We start from the raw sequence: 12,135 nt of genomic DNA, 5'->3' as shown, positions 1-12,135 counted from the left end.
GCATTTAAAATGGTCCTTACATGGGGCGCCTGGGTGGCGCAGTCGGTTAAGCGTCCGACTTCAGCCAGGTCACGATCTCGCCGTCCGTGAGTTCGAGCCCCGCGTCAGGCTCTGGGCTGATGGCTCAGAGCCTGGAGCCTGTTTCCGATTCTGTGTCTCCCTCTCTCTCTGCCCCTCCCCCGTTCACGCTCTGTCTCTCTCTGTCCCAAAAATAAATAAAAACGTTGAAAAAAAAAATTAAAATGGTCCTTACAGGTGTCCCAGGACAAAGTCATGTCAGGAAAGAACTGGTTGGCATTGGGCTACACACAGGAACCATGTTCATGAGGCGTGGAGGCAGGAACCACTGTGAGCAGTTTACAGCATGTAGCCAGATCACAGGGAGTCTGTGGAGAGGTGGGCTGATGAGATTCTGAGAAAGGTGGGCTGAGCTCTTTCCTTACTGGCTGCTCCACCTCACACTCCTTTGCTTTCTTTCTTCGTCTCCTGCCCTCACCTCAAATAATGGAGCCCAGGGCTCAGTACTTGGACCCCTTCCATTTTCTACTCATATCTTTTATGAGCTTACCCACTCTCATGGCTTTAAGCACCACCCTTATTCTTTTTTTTTCAATATATGAAATTTATTGTCAAATTGGTTTCCATACAACACCCAGTGCTCATCCCAAAAGGTGCCCTCCTCAATACCCATCACCCACCCTCCCCTCCCTCCCACCCCCCATCAACCCTCAGTTTGTTCTCAGTTTTTAACAGTCTCTTATGCTTTGGCTCTCTCCCACTCTAACCTCTTTTTTTTTTTTCCTTCCCCTCCCCTATGGGTTTCTGTTAAGTTTCTCAGGATCCACATAAGAGTGAAAACATATGGTATCTGTCTTTCTCTGTATGGCTTATTTCACTTAGCATCACACTCTCCAGTTCCATCCACGTTGCTACAAAGGGCCATATTTCATTCTTTCTCACTGCCACGTAGTACTCCATTGTGTATATAAACCACAATTTCTTTATCCATTCATCAGTTGCTGGACATTTAGGCTCTTTCCATAATTTGGCTATTGTTGAGAGTGCTGCTATAAACATTGGGGTACAAGTGCCCCTATGCATCAGTACTCCTGTATCCCTTGGGTAAATTCCTAGCAGTGCTATTGCTGGTCATAGGGTAGGTCTATTTTTAATTTTCTGAGGAACCTCCACACTGTTTTCCAGAGCGGCTGCCCCAGTTTGCATTCCCACCAACAGTGCAAGAGGGTTCCCGTTTCTCCACATCCTCTCCAGCATCTATAGTCTCCTGATTTGTTCCTTTTGGCCACTCTGACTGGCGTGAGGTGATATCTGAGTGTGCTTTTGATTTGTATTTCCCTGATAAGGAGCGACATTGAGCATCTTTTCATGTGCCTGTTGGCCATCCGGATGTCTTCTTTAGAGAAGTGTCTATTCATGTTTTCTGCCCATTTCTTCACTGGGTTATTTGTTTTTCAGGTGTGGAGTTTGGTGAGCTCTTTATAGATTTTGGATACTAGCCCTTTGTCCGATATGTCATTTGCAAATATCTTTTCCCATTCCGTTGGTTGCCTTTTAGTTTTGTTGGTTGTTTCCTTTGCTGTGCAGAAGCTTTTTATCTTCATAAGGTCCCAGTAATTCATTTTTGCTTTTAATTCCCTTGCCTTTGGGGATGTGTCGAGTAAGAGATTGCTATGGCTGAGGTCAGAGAGCACCACCCTTATTCTGATGACTCCCTAGTTTCTGTCTTCAGTGCATGTCCTGAAGTGTTCAGACTGGGACATTCAGTTGCCCGTAGACCATCTCTACCAAAAAGTCTAACAAACATCAGAATATTATGAGTCCTAAAACTGCCTGGTGTTCTTTTCCAGGTCTACTCTTCCTCCAACTCTCCCCTTCTGGTTGATTGCCTTCCAGATTCTCAGGCCAAAAATCTTGGGGTCATCACCTCAACTCCTCCTTTGCTCACAACCACAAACAATTATTAGAAAATCCTGTTGACTCTACTTTCAAAATACAACCAGAGTTTGACCACTCCTCCTCCCCTTCTCTGCCACACTCTAGACTGAGCCACATCCTCACTCACCTGGATTTCAACATCCTCCTAACAGACCTAGACCTTCCCCTCCTGTACCCACAGGATTCTAAGTGCAGGCACCACAGTGATTCCATTTAAATGCAAGGCAGACCATGTCTTTCTTCAACTCACAAGACTGAAAATGCCCTTCTCTTGCTCACAGGAGAGCCCCAAACTCTTCCAAAGTCTGTGCAAGTTTTCATTCCCTCAACTTCAGCCAACATAGCCTCTTTGCTGCTCTTACAATTCCCACCTCACGGCCTTTGTCTGATCATTCAGTCTGCCTTGGAAACTCTTCCTCTGGACATCCACAGAGCCCTCACATCCTCACGCCTTTTGCTTACAGGCCACCTTGCCACAGGTCACCTACTCCAGCCACCTTGTCAAGAATGGCACCCTTTTTTATTTTTCTTTTTTGCACTTATCACTGTCAATCATAGGTATTTTATGTATTTACCTTGTTTATTCTCCACCTCACTCTTTGATGTAAGCTCCCAGGTGGCAGAGGGGCGTGTGGATTTTGTTCACTGCTGTATCTCCAGCATCCCGGATAATGTCTCTACATAATAGGAACTCAATAAACATTGGGTGACTGAATGTACAAAGAAGAACATTAAGTGGTTTCAGGCAATGAGAAACCACTGTAGATGTCTGAACTGAGTCCAAAGAGAGAGAAATGAGAAACAAGTCTTTGCCAAAATCTTGCATTGCATCTTTGGGGTAGAAATTGCATTTCAGGGGCAACTATCCAAAAACAAAATATCAGAAAAAAGCCATGACTTCTTCCCCTATCCCATCATAAATGCATCTCTGTTTATCTCTGACTTGATAATCTTATCAAGCCAGCTTGGAATTATGGAAAAAGTAAGGATTGGAGTAAAAAATATACCAAAGTTAAATTTCTGATTCTAACAGTGTTGATTTCATCTATAAAGTGGAGGTTATAATCAAAATCCTTTTTCATAGGTTATAAGGATTAATCATTATTATTAATGTATATAAAAGATCTAGCAGATAGTAGGTTTTTATAAATTCCTAGTTCCTTTGATTTAACAATTAATTACAGTACAGCCAGTCTTTTAAACTTACCTGCCCATCTTTTCATAGTCCATTCACCAAAATTCTTGCTAACGTTGTAGGTAGAAATTATCAACCAACATTTGACTAACATGTTCAGCAACAAAATGTGCCCACTATACGATTCTTTCTGCTATTTCATTAATTTTTTCTATGATCCAGGAGTTTAAATTCTGCACCCATCTCTGACTATCCAATCAACTCCCAATCTCTTTCAGTCCACTGGAAAAAAAAAACAACAACAACAACTATTTTATCAAGTATTTGATTGAATTAAAAGTACATTAGCTTTTTTTGATTGTGTATTTCCTTCATAAAGAAAGCTTTGAAAATTAAATATAAGAACAAAAGATGGGGCACCTGGGTGGCTCAGTCTGTTAAGCGTCCGACTTCGGCTCAGGTCACAATCTCACAGTTTTTGAGTTTGAGCCCTGCATCAGGCTCTGTGCTGACAGCTTAGAACCTGGAGCCTGCTTCGAATTCTATGTCTCCCTCTCTCTCTGCTCCTTCCCTGCTCATGCTCTGTCTTTCTCTCTCCTTCAAAAATAAATAATAAACATTAAAAAAATTTAAGAACAAAATAAGTTGGGATCACCACATCCCACTTCAAACTGCCCATATGATTTCTGTATTATGCAAGGTAGACTAATCCAGTGGTTCTCAGACTCTTTGGTCTTAAGACCCCTTTACATTCTTAAAGATTGTTAAGGACTCCCAAAGAGCTTTTGTTTATGAGGGTTACAACTATCAATATTTGGCATATTAGAAATGAAAAGAGAAACATTTTTTAACACAGGAATACACAAAGACACATTCCATTAGACATCAGAACAATGACATCATCACACATTATATAGCATGTGGAAAGCTCTGCTTGACGGTCAGGAAAGTGTGAGTGTGAAAAAGGCAAATGATACCTCAACATTATTATGAAAATTGTTTTCACTTGCCAAACCCTCTGAAAGGGACTTAGAGATACCTAGGGGTTCCTGAACCACGCTTTGAGAACCACTTACCTAATCTTCATTTAGTAACAAATAAATCCCAAAGTCTCGATGACTTAACTCAATGAATATTTATATTTTGCTCACACAAAGCCCATTGTGGCCCGGACAGGTCTTGTGAATCTTGCAGCTACACCATCTGGAACATGTGGCTTCATCTCAACAAGGGAAGAGGCACCTAGCTAGCTTCTAGCTGTTCTGACCCAGAAGCACACATGTCATTTCTGCACACAGTTCATTTGCCAGAAGTAACCACATAAATATTTGGTGACTGGATGTACAAAGAAGAACCTTAAGTGGCTTTAGGCAATTAGAAACCACCAAAGATATTTGAATTGAGTCTGAAGAAAGAGTAATGAGCCACAAGTCTCTGCTGAAATCTTGCATTGTATCCTTTTGTTTTAAATGTTTATTTTTAAGAGACAGAGAGAGAGAGAGAGAGAGTGCAAGCAGGGCAGGGGCAGAGAGAGAGGCACACGCAGAAATCTGAAGAGGCTCCAGGCACTGAGCCTGACGCGGGGCTTGAACTCATGAACCACAAAATCATGACCCGAGCCGAAGTTCCTTAACCAACTGAGCCACCCGGGTGCCCCTTGCATTGTATCTTTAAGGTAGAAATGACCCCAACCTACTGCAAGGGAGGCTGGCAAGCTGTAAGTCAACCATACTGATCTACTTTAAAACTTCTATGTGAAACACCCTTCTCCAAATAGAACATTTGGAATTAGAGCATCTAAGTTTCATTCAGTCTGCCGAACAGAAACTAGACTCAAGGCATTCAGCCAGACGGTGACCAGGGAAGTTAAATACACTTTCAGCATAGAGATAAAGCTTGATAAGAAAATAAAGAGGGGAATGGATCCAGTTATAGAATCATTACAATCCAGGATTTGTCTGATTTAGTGAGCACTTAGTATGTACAGACCAGTGTTTCACTTTCTTGTCTCATTTAATCCTCACAAAAACTTTCTATGTTATGCCATTATTTATGCCAATTTTTAAGCTGTAAAAATTGAGACACAGAGAGATTTAAATAACTTGTCCAGGGTCCTATGGCTAACACAGGATGAAGCTAGGACTTAATCCAGATCTGTTAAACTTGAGACAGCAATTTTAACCACTCAGCCTCACAGTACTGTCTCCCTCAGATATCTCTTCCTTGAGAAAATCCTTCATCATCATAAATGATATTTCATCAGGTTAACTTTATCCCCCAAACTGTGTAAGAGACATGTGGCTTAACCACTACAATCCAACAGCATCAATGTCACTTGGAAAATCACAACACCAGTAATGGCTGTGCCTTTGCTAAATCTCATTCCCTATGTTTTCACCACTTCCCTTGAGAGGTCAAAGCTTAGAATGTAAAGTGCATGGCATACTGGGTTCTAGACCATCTCTGTGTGAGGGAAGTCATGTTAGCCTCTCCATCCACTGTTTTCCCCCATTTTTATAGATGAGGAGGCATAGGAAGTACAGAAACATGAGAATCAGACAGACCTCTGCTCAATCCCAGCAATGCTACCATTTCTGTGAGGTTGGCAAGGGATTTAAATTGCCAGGCTACCATTTCTTTATGTGTAAAATGGAATCAGTAATGAGATCATTTAAACACTACAGTGAGATAATACATGAGAGGAAGTCTGGAAGGTGCATGCACCAGGCCAATGTCTCCCAACCCTACCCATTTCGCCTGCTCCCCACCTGCATGCTTCAAATAGCATGCCAACCTTTGCGCCCATACAAAACCTGTGAGATTTCAGTCTAGTCTTTGACCCAAACTAATGCATCTGCAACGCCTCACCAGGGCATCCACCTTGGTAAATATAAGAAAAACCCATTCATAGACAACCATTACATAATATTAAGGCTTTATTTTATAGAAAGACTGTTTTATACTTTTTAAACAAGTTGAAACACACATGAAGGCAGTTTTTTTTCCCCTAGGAGGAAAATGCACACAATTTAGAATGTAGAGTTTCATTCTGATTTGCTTAGATTGTCCACTTTTTAAATTTGTGTAACAAATATAGAATCCATATAATATGGTATCTTACAAGAGGCAAAATGTTGAGATTTGGTGCAGTTTTTTGTAAAGCTTTCTGTTAATATGTGTCAAGAGTCTGAAGCTACTCCAGGAAGTTCTATCCTGAGTAAAGAAAGTAATCATAAATATGGAAAAGGCTTTATATACAAAGATGTTCAACATGGGATTATTTAAAGTAGTTAAAATGTTGTAATCTAAATTCTCCAAAATTGAGAACTAGATACACAAATTAGGATAAATTCCAAGTATGGTATTTTATGATGTATGTGAAGATTTATGATGGCATGGTATATAATTTAGGAACACATTTAGCTGCCAATAACAGAAAAAACCTGACCAACAGTAGCTTTAACAAAAAGAGGTTTGTTCTTCTTACATAACTAGAGGCAGGGGGCTGGTGGTTGCTGTTTTTAATGTAGCTGCTCATTGATAACATCAGAACTCAGGCTCTTGTGACTTGTGAGTGTGTCACTGACAAGCCTTGGCTTTTTATCCTTATGCTTCTTGCCTCATAGTAGTAAGATGACTTCTGTGGCTTCAAGTATCACATCTGTTTTCAGTGCAGGGACAAGGGAAAAATGGCGGGATCAGAAACGTCTCCTCTTACGCTCGTCTCTTTCATCAGGAAGCGAAATAACTTTCCTAGAAGACCCCATTCATGTCCCATGGGCCAGTGCCGTTTCCTGTGGCCACCTAGCTGTCAGGGAGATTGAGCAAGTGGTTGCTGACCTTCCCTCCTCTGTCGCAGAGGTGGGAATGGCAGAAGGAAGTAGTCAATCAGCAGTATGCAGGGGAAGGACCGAAGGCGGGTGGGAGAGAGAATGCAGAATGTAAAAGAGGTTGAAGCAGCCATATTGAAACAAGGCAGTGTGTTGGGCAGGACAACTTTACAATCTGGTCCCAGCCTCAGGATCAACGTTCGATTTCTCCCAACGTTAAGGACTAGAGAGTAGGCTGCTTAGGGAGGACCTTTAAATGCAAATTGGGCAGTGAAGCTGATGGAAAGTTGTTTCTTAATTTTTTTTTAAGTTTATTTATTCTGTGAAAGACAGAGACAGCATGAGCTGGGGAGGGGCAGAGAGTGAGGGAGAGAAAGAATCCCAAGCAAGCTCCACACTGTCAGTGCAGAGCCTGACTCAGGGCTTGAACTCACAAAATCTGAGATCATGACTTGAGCCGAAACTAAGAGTTGGAAGTTTAACTGACTAAGCCACCCTGGTGCCGCTGGAAGGCTGCTTCTGTGCCAAGAAGATTCTATACTTTTGCAGAGTTTTCAGCTAAATATCTCACTACATCGAATCTCTCCAATCTGTAAGGTATCCTGGACATGTGAGGTGGCATAATACTGTGGTCAGGGCTAGGTATTAGAATCTGACAGACAGGAGCAAATCCTATCTCAGCCACTTACGAGCTGTGTGACCTTGGACAAGTTACATGCCTTCTCTGATCTTCACTTTCCTCATCTTTAAAATGTAAAAATAACAACAATAACATAATTATTATTGCAGTTATTATTATTCGTTATTCTATGAATAACTACCTTACCCTTTGTTCTGAGGATAAATATGAACAGGAATGTATAGCTTCTAGCTACATATTACAACAAGCCAACTGATCTTATTTGAGATAAATACTAATTTATCCGGTGCCAGGGAAAAAGTAAGAGAGCAGACTAAGCAGCAGAAGAATATTAGCAAAGGATGATAATAATAGCTAACACTGTTGAGACTATATCATGTGTCAGGAAGTATTTTACTTGGATTACCTCACTTCATTCCCACTGCAAGTGGCGTGGCAGTGATTAGTCCGGATAATTTAGGTTATGCTGTGGTATAAATAACTCTCAAATCTCAGTGGCTTCATAACTACAAAAGTTTATTTCTCACGCAAAATCATGCAACGGGTATAAGCTCCTAGCGGCAGTGCTCCAAGCTTCTTTGATTATTTAGGAACATGCAACCATGGTCACTGAGGCAGGACATAGTAACCATGCTTCTAGCTTCTGTCGGCTTGATGTTTTAACACCTGCCCTACGTGCATATGCTGGACGTGCCTTGTTCTGGGCAACCCAGCAATATGCCTGAGTCACCTGGCTTTGGCCGCCTGCCTCTCTTATCACCCTCCTACCCCTCTGGAAGAGTCCTTCTCCCTAGGGCGCACTCTCAATTAAAAATCAACCAAACAGGGCACCTGGGTAGCTCAGTCGGTTAAGCCATCTGACTCTTGATTTCGGCTCAGGTCATGATCCCAGGGTGGTGAGATCAAGCCCTGCATTGGCCTCTCCACCGGGAGAGGCTTCTCTCTCATCCTCTGCCCCTCCTCCAATCTCTCTCTCTCTCAAATAAAAAAAATAAACAAAAACCAACCAAACACCACCACAACCACCTCTTCTATCAGGCGCTCACACCCAGGACCACTATCCACTTGCCCTAATCACTCCAGGTCCAGGGAGCAGAAAACTAGGGACAGCTTCTATGCCCTGGGATCTGCTGAAATAATTCAAACTGGCCAATTCTAGGCCTGCCTACCCTGCCTCGCTCATTCCTTCTTGCAGGAACCACAATAAAAGTCCTGGTCCATAGTTCCTTCATCTCCTTCTGCTTTGTGGCGCACCCCGGGGCCCCCTGTGTGACCCTGCGAGGCGCCATGTGCCTCCTTCTCAGGAGAACCAGGAGTAAGTAAATTGTCTTTACAGTGGTGATCACTTCCCTATCTGTTGGCCTTAGTATACCTCAAATGTTCTGTTAATACACTGTATTTTAAAACACAGGGGAAGAAAGAATATGGAGAAACACAACTTACCCTTGAATGCGTCCATCCAGACAAGTTCATGCCCATCTGCCCTGGGGTGAGGAGGTGTGGTCCTTCCGTGCATGCGCAGAAGGGAAGAGAACCAGAACCCCCGGTGAGAGGCGCTTAGGTCTACCACAGGTGGATTTGTAGCCAGCTTCAGAGGAACAAACCGTGAGCTTTCACGCAATGGGGGCGGGGATGGAAAGAGGCGGACCCACGGCCCTTAGAGACCCACACGTGAGCCCGTGGGCAAGTTAGCTATGCATTTATCTTTTAGCCACTTTTTTCATTTTACCAAGAGTTTACCTTGGTGCCAAGGAAGCCCACCAATTCCACAGATTCTCTGTGACCTACTTGAACACACTTTCATCACGCTGTCAAAATAACAATTTGGTACCTTTCCCTGTTCAAATTCCTGGGAACCTAATAATCCTCCACGAGGTTTCAGAAATAATTGCCAGCTGGCCTGCACTCCTCTGTTCCCTCCTTTTGTGGTCTGCAGCGATTTTCCTACCCTGGGCATTCTGAGGCGCGTTGCTTCTCCGTGCTCTTTCCTCATTGACTATTATTACCTTAAGTATTCTTCTGGATGCTACCTTTGTCACCAAGCCTGGCTGGCTCATAAGACAGGCCAAGCCTTCTGTCCTTTTTCTGTAATTTCCTATTTTCTCTTTTTGTCTGTTAAGAAGCCAGTCCACATTTTCTTTTTGTCATCTTTTTTTTCTTTCTCGAATACTTTCAAAATGCTATATTCTTCTCTTCTGTGACTTTTCCCCCTTTACTAACAGCATCTGTTTTATGGGCCTGCCTCTACCAACTTTGTGCATAGCTGTCTCGCTCCCATTTCTGCCACGGTTCTGTCTCAGGTACAACTTGTCCATGGTCCACTTCCCATTTTTATGTCTTTTAAAACATCACCCCTGTCTCTACTTATGTTTCTGTTAGAAATTATTATGGCATTAAGTCATTAAAATCTGTATCACTTAGCTGTGTCATTTTACTGCCACCCTGTCAGAGACCTCTGGCTGTAACAATATGATGGAAAATTACTCTCAGGCAAGCAGTGAAAAAGAGAGGGGCAAAGTGACAGGAAGAGAAAACAGAGACCGAACATAAAAGTAAATTACAAAGGGTCTGCACAAAGCGAATGGAAGAATGAAACCATCAATCAATGAAGTTTTTCAATGTAGATGGTCAATTCAAATCATTCTGGTAGGGAAAAAAAAAAAAGGCAGGCAGGCTGGCAGGCAGACAGCCAAAAACTATCCAATACCTGGTCCCTCCTAATGTCATTTTCTTCCTAAATTATTTCTCAATTTACCCTGGGTTTAATACATATTTACTGTGTCCTAACTATGTGCCGGCAGTAAATGAGACATATTCTCTCTCCATTTGCACAGACCCCAGAAACTCTAGGGTTTGGTCTGGACTCTAGCTTTTGCAGGTGTACATGCAACGAGGTTCAGAATTTTGTTCTACCGAAATTTCCAAAAATGATTTGTCACCAGATCTGTCAGACCGCAGGAACTGCATTTCTCGGTGGGCTCTGGGTGCTTCTCTCCCTAACAAATATGAAGGTCTAGGTTGCTGGGGACACGGGGAATATGGCTTCCGGTTCCCCGGCTCCTCCCGCAGCATGGCCAAGATGGCTGCTGGGTAAGACCTCACTGCGCTCCCTTAAGCAGTGGAAGGGGATCGTTGAGCCCACACATGTGGAAGACCTTCAGAGAGAGTGACAGGAGGAAAATAGAGAGGCTGGTAAAGGAGCAGCTGCAGTCTATGTGAAATGTGCTAAGGAAGGAAGCAGTGGAGAGAAAAGATGATAACTTTAGCTGTTTATTAAGAAGACGCGTTCCTCTTTGTCATTTCCTGGAAGAACTGATAAAAGGTTTGAAAGATGTACGGTTACTTTTGGTTTTCTAGGTTGTGTTTCTATGCCTGAGACAACATATCCAGATTGGAGCACATGGGGTTCCAGAATTTATTTGGATTACCTCTGACCTTAAGCATGTCACTTACCTCCCTTAGAAAAAAGGGAGGTAACCTGTTGAAATAGATGAGATGAGATGACACACAAAAACTCTGAAAAGTGATCATTTAATCTAAAGGTCGTGAGGGGAACTGGAGGCTGAGATCACCGCTCACGTAGGTAGTTCTTTGGCAGGGCTGATACATTCGGCTCATTGGCCAGCCTCCATTTGGATTGCCTGGTGCCCATGCTGTATAGGGCATTAAACGTGTTTCATACTACACTGGCCTCAGATGATTCTTGCATATAGTCACCTGAATAAGGTGACCTTTTCAGGTAACTTTATCTAACCCTAGAGTCAAGGATTGTGGTGAGAAAACCATCTAAGAACCTTTTACGTAATCATCACAGTGAGACGGATTTCTGGCAGGGAGTGCTACATCTAACACAATGGCAATATTGATTCGTGTGGTTACCATCTCTGGAAGTCACTGGGACTTGATGTGTAAGGCAAGAGAGCCCACAGAACAGGCATTTGTTTGGAATAATTAGATGAAGTTATGTCTGGAGCTGGGGACATAGTCTCCAGTGAGTGGTATCCTAAATCCTGTACTCTCACACCCCAGTGGTAGAGAATGGGGTCACTGTACTGAAGTGGAACCCATTGTATGACACCTGAGGTATGCTTGACAGGCCAATAGACAGAGCTGAACCGAAAGTTAGAACGTGCCCTCAGCAATCAAAATGTCCTGAGCAAGGATTGCCGCCTGTGAATTTTAGCCTTTCTCCCAAAAGAGCAGTAGGATTTTTCATTCCTGTTCCCAGGTCACTGAGCACAGAAAACTTACCTGCCAGGGCTCTCCCCCAACTTGCCTCTGTGTCTGTGCTCTCCATGTGTGCTTTGTGAAGAAACTGCTTAGGTCACTCGTGAGTCACATGAACGCAGGCTGAATAGCCACTGTAGAGAAAGAGATGGGTTTTACCCTCAAATGAGGACAACATCTTGCTTTCAGGTTGACATTAAACTTCAAATTGTCCAGGGGCACCTGGGTGGCTCAGTCTTGGTTTTGGCCCATGTCACAATCCCAGGGTCATGGGATCAAGCCCCGCATTGGGCTCTGTGCTGGGCATGGAGCCTGCTTGAGATTCTGCCTCTCCCTCTCTCTCTGTC

General features: G+C 43.1%; 1 long non-coding RNA gene across 5 annotated transcripts in view; it reads right to left on the bottom strand.

The window, feature by feature from the left end:
• LOC111561779 overlaps positions 1-3,573 on the bottom strand; it is a 33,891-nt gene extending 30,318 nt beyond the window's left edge. For 4 of the 5 annotated variants that reach the window (XR_006584571.1, XR_006584572.1, XR_002744617.2 and 1 more), the window contains exons 1-4: positions 3,512-3,573; positions 3,164-3,373; positions 2,532-2,633; positions 254-386 (exon numbers count right to left, since the gene is read on the bottom strand). This is a non-coding gene — a long non-coding RNA (uncharacterized LOC111561779). The remainder of the gene's footprint in view (positions 1-253; positions 387-2,531; positions 2,634-3,163; positions 3,374-3,511) is intronic. The other variant, XR_002744618.2, reaches the window with a different exon arrangement.
• Positions 3,574-12,135: the final 8,562 nt, after the last annotated feature.

This window comes from Felis catus, chromosome C1 (assembly GCF_018350175.1).
Source record: "Felis catus isolate Fca126 chromosome C1, F.catus_Fca126_mat1.0, whole genome shotgun sequence".
NCBI lineage: Eukaryota > Metazoa > Chordata > Mammalia > Carnivora > Felidae > Felis > Felis catus.
Note: the sequence above shows the minus strand (reverse complement) of the source record. Positions and strands in the feature narration are given on the sequence as shown.